This window comes from Apis mellifera, linkage group LG11 (assembly GCF_003254395.2).
Source record: "Apis mellifera strain DH4 linkage group LG11, Amel_HAv3.1, whole genome shotgun sequence".
NCBI lineage: Eukaryota > Metazoa > Arthropoda > Insecta > Hymenoptera > Apidae > Apis > Apis mellifera.
In genome coordinates this window covers 14,572,954-14,580,889 of record NC_037648.1, presented here as the reverse complement: position 1 = coordinate 14,580,889, position 7,936 = coordinate 14,572,954, and the positions used below count along the sequence as shown (strand labels likewise).

General features: G+C 37.3%; 1 long non-coding RNA gene across 4 annotated transcripts; it reads right to left on the bottom strand.

Annotated features, from left to right (window-relative positions):
- Positions 1-1,196: 1,196 nt before the first annotated feature.
- Positions 1,197-7,582, bottom strand: LOC102654866. Of its 4 annotated transcripts, none has more exons than XR_003305562.1 (8): positions 6,283-7,582; positions 5,872-5,996; positions 5,330-5,626; positions 5,098-5,209; positions 4,833-5,032; positions 3,062-4,755; positions 2,539-3,003; positions 1,197-2,472 (listed from the first exon to the last, which is right to left on the bottom strand). It is a non-coding gene; the product is annotated as an uncharacterized LOC102654866 (long non-coding RNA). The 4 variants fall into 4 exon arrangements; XR_003305563.1 differs by having other exon boundaries at positions 3,104-4,755; XR_001704965.2 differs by having other exon boundaries at positions 2,539-4,755.
- Between the last annotated feature and the right edge of the window lie 354 nt (positions 7,583-7,936).

Genomic DNA, 7,936 nt, shown 5'->3' with positions numbered 1-7,936 from the left:
CGCTGTCATCATAGCCAGAATCGAGAATTTATTTCGTTCAAAACAATTTTTCCCAGCCTTATATTCTCTTCTTCTTCTAAAATAATCCTTCAAAGAATAAATGCGGAATTCAACTTCGGATTATTCCGAAGAATTTGATTATCGATAATCGGTAATAATTTTGCTCAAAAATTCTAATTGAATCCTAAAAGGATAAATTCCAAATAGATTTGTTCTTGTGTAAAGAAACGAAATCTACTTTGAAGTATAAGAACAATTCAATAAAGCGGAATTCAATTCGGATATTAATTTCCGAACAATATTTTGAAGAATTTTAAAATTATCGATAATCGATAATATTTATAAATTTAAAATTTTAAATAGACGATTTTTCGTTTTTATGTTACAGCATCAAAGCTCGCGAAATTAAATTAATTTAATAATACGATGTTTACTAATAAAACTTTAAAACAATATATATTCTTTTTTATTCCTAATATTTAGATATTTAATTTGTAATCTTGTCTCATATGAAAAATCCTTTATCGTTATATAAGAAATTAATTTCTAAAATATTCCAAAAATTCAAAAATTCTAAATTTCAAATGAAATCTAATTTGAAAGAGGAAACCGGATTGTCGAAATTATTTTAAAGAAAAAAAAAAAATTCAAGAAAAGAAAATTCGAGTAAAAGTGTTACGAGAACAATATTCATGAATAGAAGGATGGAAACGAAGTCTCGAGACAAATGCCACGTCCGAATAAGTGAGAATTAATGAAAGGAAGCGAGATGCGCGCGCAATCTGTCCATTTAAATGATTCGAAGAAAAATGGCGGGTCGACCTAACGAGGACAAACTCTTTCTCTTTCCGCCGGCCGCATCCGGTGCGCGCCTTTTACGCGCAAACGATTCCGCGATTTCGAATGAGATGCGCGTCACCAGCTTGCCTCTTTGTTCCACCTGCAAAAGCGATAGCTGGCCGTAAATAGTCCCTTTGTGCATCGCGACGAAAGTGTGCGCGCCTTTTTCTTTCTTTCTCCTTTCTTTCACTTTTTTTTTTTTTAAATTTTCCTCCTCGCTTCTTCTCCTCTGTCATCGAGTTCCTCGACCCCCTTCGAGATCGAGGCTGAAGAAAAAAGAAGAGGAGGATGTGAAGAGTCTTCTATTCTCTTAGAAAGCCTTCAGACATTGTTGCGAAATTTTTCCTGATCGTATATTTTTTTTTTTTTTTAATGTTCAGATTTTTTAACAATAAAGAAAGTATGGAATAAAGTGTATCACATTGATTTTTTTAATATTATTATTCGTAACGAATAAACGTTTCAAATAAAAATTGAATCGAGGAAAGGATTTTATGATTTTTTATGATGGAATAAATTTTGCAAAAATTTTTAAGCAGTAAAAAGTATTCAAAAAAAAAAACAAGGAAAAAAGATTGATCTTCATCTTTATGCAGAAAGAATTAAGAACAAAGATTATGCATTTTTTGACACCATTCAACTTTTATCTGAATTACAAATAAACATTTTTCATCACAAATAAATAATACAGAGAAAACTTAAATGTTAAAAATCAGATATGACATTCTATACAGTAACGAATTCCTCCTCCTTTAAAATCTTTTTCTTTTCATAGTTATGAGTTTAACAAAGTAAAAACTTTCACCAACTTAAGATTGGAAAAGTATTATGAAAGCTATTCGTTTAGAGCATTTTTCTCTTTCGACTCTTTTCCCCTTATCTCTCACTATTATTCCCCTCTCTCCAAAGCGAATCTTAAAAATAGAATCACTATTCCCTCATCGAAAACTTCCCCTTCTTCGTTTTCCAAGCTTTCTCGTGCTCAACTACAAACAAATCCAAGAGACCTTTACCCAACCACCATCCCTATTACAAATTTCCCTCTGTTTATCCTTCCAACTTTGACAACTCTCCCTCTCTCTCTCTTCCTCTTTCTCTTTTTCAAACTTCAACCTACAAAATCCACAGAAAGGAAAGTCAAACCTCACCTAAAGTTCCATTGACACCGAATTCAACTCTTACTCCGTTTCAATCCTCGCGTGAACAACTCCTCAATCGATCCAATCCCAATCAAACTTTCCTTGCCCATCCATTAAACCGTTCCACTCGCTTCGCGAGACCATAAAAATGGATTTTTACACCTTTTCATATTCGACACGAGAGAAATAACATCTTCCTCGAGAGACGTGCACTCTGATCGGTTGTATAACCATATATACAATTCGCTTTTTCACGTCGATCGTTGTTTACTTATCATTTGTTTACCGTTCCAAATAGAATTCCATAGCTGCTGCGTGACGGATACCCGTTTACTTTGTTCTCAATTGTGATTACACGCCATGCGAAAGAGGAATGAAATATAACAGAGGCCAAGGAAAATTGATCCGGATTAAAATTTCTATTCCTCATCTTTCCATTTCTTCATTTTTCTTCATCTCATTCCATTTATCGTTCAAATACAATTTCATATACCTACAATGTTAATAAATATAATAATAAACTGATACTCTATTCGCAATTTATTATTAATCATCATACCATAGAAACTAAGAAAAATTGGTTCAAATTAAAATTCCTACTTCTTATATACTATTTCCTTCAACCTCTTCCTTTCCCTTCCCTTGTCTCTTCAAATTACCGCAAGGGAAACCGACGATCGGTTAACGAACGAGAAACATCATTGACCATGGTTGATCTGCCCCTCCTCGTAATCTCTCGTGCAACCTGTGGTATCAGGATCGAGGATGCGATTTCCTTTGCGTGGCCGGCCGACCATGTAAATTCCATTAGTACAGGCTACAACGGATTTTCCAGCTGCGTGTATCGATTCGAGGGCGAGCACGACGAGATCGTGAAGCTGCGGTTCAACAAGCTTTTGAACGGGAACAGGACGTGCCGCAGCGTCTCCAGCGCAGACTTTAATCGGCTCCTCTGCGTTGGATCGGAGAACTTTTTCGTGAAGGTGAGTCTCATCGTTCCGTTTCAATCAATCCCTTTTTTCGCCTGTAAATTAATTTCCGATTAGTACGAATTCGTGTGGAAAAATCGTATAAGTACTTACGTGGATATTTTCAGTTTATGAAAATATTTTTTTCATACATACTTATATATTTTGCGAATAAATTTTAGAGGAAAAATTTTTGCTTTGATTGTACCACGTATGTAACGTATCACGTCTATCGATATAGTTTTTGGTTCAGATAGTTTTGCAATTTTTGACGTTTTCTTGTTTCAACAATTGAAAGCGCAGAACTTGTTTCAAATATTTCCTTTCCTCGATCTGTTAATAACACGGCACGTGTTCCAATTAATCTTCGAAACGAACTTTGAATGGGTATTGCCCCGTTTTATATTTGCACGACACGAGATCGCTAGAGGGGCCCCCATTCATCTCTCGTGAATAGAGTTATTAACGTCGGCGAGCAAATGTGCGATAACTGGCAAGTCGGTGTTGTTCGGATAATCGAGAACGATAGAGCCTTGTTCAAAAATTAATCACAGAGATCGAAACAATTATTTCCTTTTCAATGTTGTTACACTTCGAAAGATAAACCGATTTAAATTTGCTTCAATAACGTATAAGAATCTCTTCCCGACATTGTGTAGAAATGAATTGAATACCGATGCGAGAAGGAAAACAATTCGAAAACAAACACATTCACATTTACGAGATAAAATTTCTGATTCCTTGACTATCTAATCACAATATCGTAATTATCTATCGAATTTCACTTTTAATATAAATATTCAAATATTTTTTTTAACACTAAACATGCCTCGTGTAAAAGAACAACATAACGCATAAAATATCCACACTCTTTAAAATCACAAAAAGACCTAGAACCGATAAATCTTTAGAAGTCCACCAATGGAATCGCAAATAAGATTCGAACACCAATCACAAATGAGCAACGATTTTAATTTAAAGTTTCCTGGTGGCGATCGAGAGGACCTCTATCGACACAATTTTCCCAACTCGCGAGAACGAGTGGGGAGAGGTCGTAATTAACGAGGGCGCGTTTTCATTAAAACTTTATCAGAAATTCGGCGTGTAAACGGTAATCGGAGTGGCAGCGGTGGGCAAAAGCCGAATAAATCTAAAATTTCGATCCGAAAACGGTGGTTACCATCGTTCGTTCCAACTTCGTTATCGATTCCAGAATTTACGAGGGTCACCAGCTCGCGAATTTAAAGCGCAATTAGGAACGCTTATGCTCTCGATACCCGGCCGTCATGTTTGTCCCCCTGCAATTATAATATAATCAGACGGCTAATTAAATGGCAAGCGACCCGCGGGACCGAATCACGGCTCGATATCCACAGGTGCTAGATCTTCCATGGCCGAACGCGCCGCCCGTGCAACGAGACTGCCTGTGTTCCAATCGATCACTGCCGATCAACATCAAATCGACCTCGAACATCGTCGAGGTGCACTTCACCGTCAGATCTATGGACGCGTTGGACGATTACAATAATCTGTTCTTCGAAGGCATATGGGAATTCGTCAAGACGATTCCTTGCTTGCAGAAGAGGAGGGTGAGGGGGCCTTCCGGAGAGATCAAGTACAAAGCTCCAATAGTCGACGAGGACGAGGTGAGACACTTTGATTTATGATGAATTAAGAAGGTCTCGTTGATCTTGAGAGTTGAGAAAATTTGTGAACAATTGAATCACGTTATTATATTTGATTAATCTCGTCTCCAGAAAAATTGTGAGAAGCATCCATGGCTGATAGATCCTGGGCCGAATCAATACCTGTATGTAAAAATGCACGGGACGATAATGTCGAATACGAGCAAGTGCGCGACAAAGAATCGGATCGTGGTACATACCGGTGGCACGATACACGTGTCGGTGTGCCCGAAACCACCTGCGGAGTTTAGACACCACGTGGTCGAAGTTTTCAGCGACGGCTGGGCCGTCAGCAGCAATGCCATGATTCTGGTCCCGGGTCAGGACCCCATCAGGACTATAGCCATCGAGTTTATTATCAAGGAACCGGATACGTACACGGTCACCTGGCTCGAGCTCACTAGAAGGTAAATTCTTCACTTAGTACAATTTAAATCTTTCGTCTAATATAAATTCTTATCTCACTATCTAATGTGATGCATTTTTCATGATAAAACGATATCCAAATTTCTCAATCCTCTTAGAAAGTATTCCAATTCAGAATTTATTCAATTTTTCCTTCGCTCGAATTTCTAACCTAAAACATAAATTAATTTCATTGAAAAAATTAATTTTACTTAAATTCGATGTAAATTCTTATTTCTAACAACTTCTAAGACGTATTTCTTAATTCACTTCTCGAAATCTTTTTACAGACCATCGGTAACATCGACAGCAGGATTGCAGATGCCACGTGATTGCGAACAGCGATGTCCAGAGCTGGATGCGTGCATAAACGCTTCTCTGTGGTGCGATGGAATCTCTCATTGTCCATCAGGATACGATGAGGCTCTGACTCACTGTTCTGTCCTTCTGCAACTGCCTCCCCTTCACTTGGGTCTTGGCCTCCTCGCCATCATCACGATTCTCGCCGTCATCATTTTCGTGATTTGGCGGATCTGTAGGCAACGGACGAATCGGTCGATATCGCAGCACAGGCTGAAGAGCATCTCCTCTGAAACGGCGATCATCGATGGAAAGGAAGTGATTTGCTGACACAGCGACAGTTCTGTGCGGTACGTCGAGGTCGACCGGGTGACCACCGTGTGACGATCACCCACGGTCGTCCCATTCGTCGCTCGTCGTGGCGTCGTCGCGTCCCATTTCGTCTCCTCTTGAAGGAGAAACACGCATCGACTTCACGACGACGTTCACCTCTACGTAACGTGCAGAACTGCTCTGATATACTTTATAGGAAACCTAGACTCTGTTCTCAAAGATGGTTCGCTGCTCGATGACTTGGACCATTCTTGCATTTCTTTATTTATCCACGGAGAAAAATTTGTTAGGTGTTTGTAGATTCGGTTTAGGATCCTTGTTGGATTCTGAAAAATGATGGGGATTAGATGATGGATGAGAAGACTTGGAGATAAGTGCTTATAGATTTATTATGTGGAGATAGATCAATGCTGTTTGTAAGAATAATATTTGTTTGTAGATTTTTTTTAGGTTATGAACGATGGATAGTTGAAACAATTTGTACTTGACATATTTTGTACTGCTATACGATTTTTTAAATTGATTTCGATTTTTTTAATAATTGTATTGATGTTTTTTGTTAGTATTTTTTCGTTTCATTCTTTAAATTAGGTTAAGACAGCACTGACTTACACACTTCGAAATAGATTATTATTTGCACCGTGATTACAAGGCGACGTGTTCTCGAAAATTTTTTGGTAAGAAAGTGATCAAATTGCTTGAAAAAAGACAATAAATAATAATGAAATCTTAGTAATATCGTTTCGCTGATAGTTAACTTTTTGTCTCTTGTGACTAGAGAAGTCGATTCATCGATAAATCGAACGACTGATTAATCGATCGAAATCTTGGGTCGTGGCAGACATTGGCAGATTTAGAGGAGCCTGAGAAACTTATTTGAACTTTGCGCTCGATTGAATCTAAAGAAAAGAAGAACAAGATAATGGTTCATGGCATCGAGCAAAGAACCAGCAAAAAGAAACTCGCACTACTGTCGTTCAATCGTATGTTGAGGTAATCTCGACAAGGATAGAAGACACGGTTTTAAGCACGAGCTAATGGCTCCTCTCTCCTTCGCTTTTTCTTGCTCCCTTTGGTAAACGCGCGAGATTCTCTGTAAAATAATTCGATCGAAGTCGCGCGTTTCGGTTGAACTGTGGCTGATTTCGTCGTGATTAACGTGAATTGATGGTTGAGATTTTCATCTTCGATTTCTTTCTTCGATTTGTAAAGTGACTTTACCTTACGAGGACGGCAGATATCATCTTTGTCGAGTTAATATCAGATGGCGCCAGTAATAAGATAAAAGTAGAAAAATTCAATCTTGTTTCGATTTTAATTGTTAATACAAAGTTATACTAATCGTTACTATTTCGTTAAAATGCTCTGTACATAATTTGATAAAAATTTAATTTGAAATATTGAAGAAGAATTTAAATAACTATAATGTTTTAGTGTTTGGAAGATGAAAAATCGATAGAAATTTAATCGACATTAATCACGATAAAACGGCCGAATAGGAAGTCGGAAATTATAGATACTGACCAAATGTTTCGAGTGATTACCGTTTAGGCGATTTAATAATACTGTCACACACTAGATGTAAGACGACTTCGGGAAGAACGAGTACGAAGAAAATGACGTAGAAATATGGTAGCCTGAAATTATGTGATATATATAACGCTGTTTTCTACGGAGCTGTGCTCCGTTTAATAATGATTGTTACATCTTGGCGGGAGGGGTCGTCGACGACGAAAATCGATAAAAGGGAGGAAGCGTCAATTTTTTTTTTTTTTTTTTTTGACTGCGCGAAATTGGCGCCACGACGATATCCAAAGCCGTAACTTGTACACCATGTTTATACTTGTACATAATTGATTATTTATCTATTTGTATCGGATAATATGACACGTTCGTGCATGTGTCTTCGTTCGCAGCTACGTTTCATTGTTCATCACTTTGAAGTTTAAAGTTTATTTAATAATAATCGTAATAAAGTTGAAATATCATAAATTTGAAAATTTAAATCTGAATATTTTAAATTTAAAAATCAATAATTTGCTCTTAATTTTGAAAATAAACACTCGAATCTCTGAATTAATCCGTAATTTTTAAAGATTGTTTTGAATACCATTTTTTCGCAATCACTGCGAACGAAGGCTCGTTCCAAAACTGCTTTACTACTAGCCGATAAGCGTAGAACTCATGAAGCGCAGAAGCATAAACGAAACGAGAAAATTCGAGGCGAAACGAAGGGAACCAGAAGCAAAGCCGAGAAACACGATCG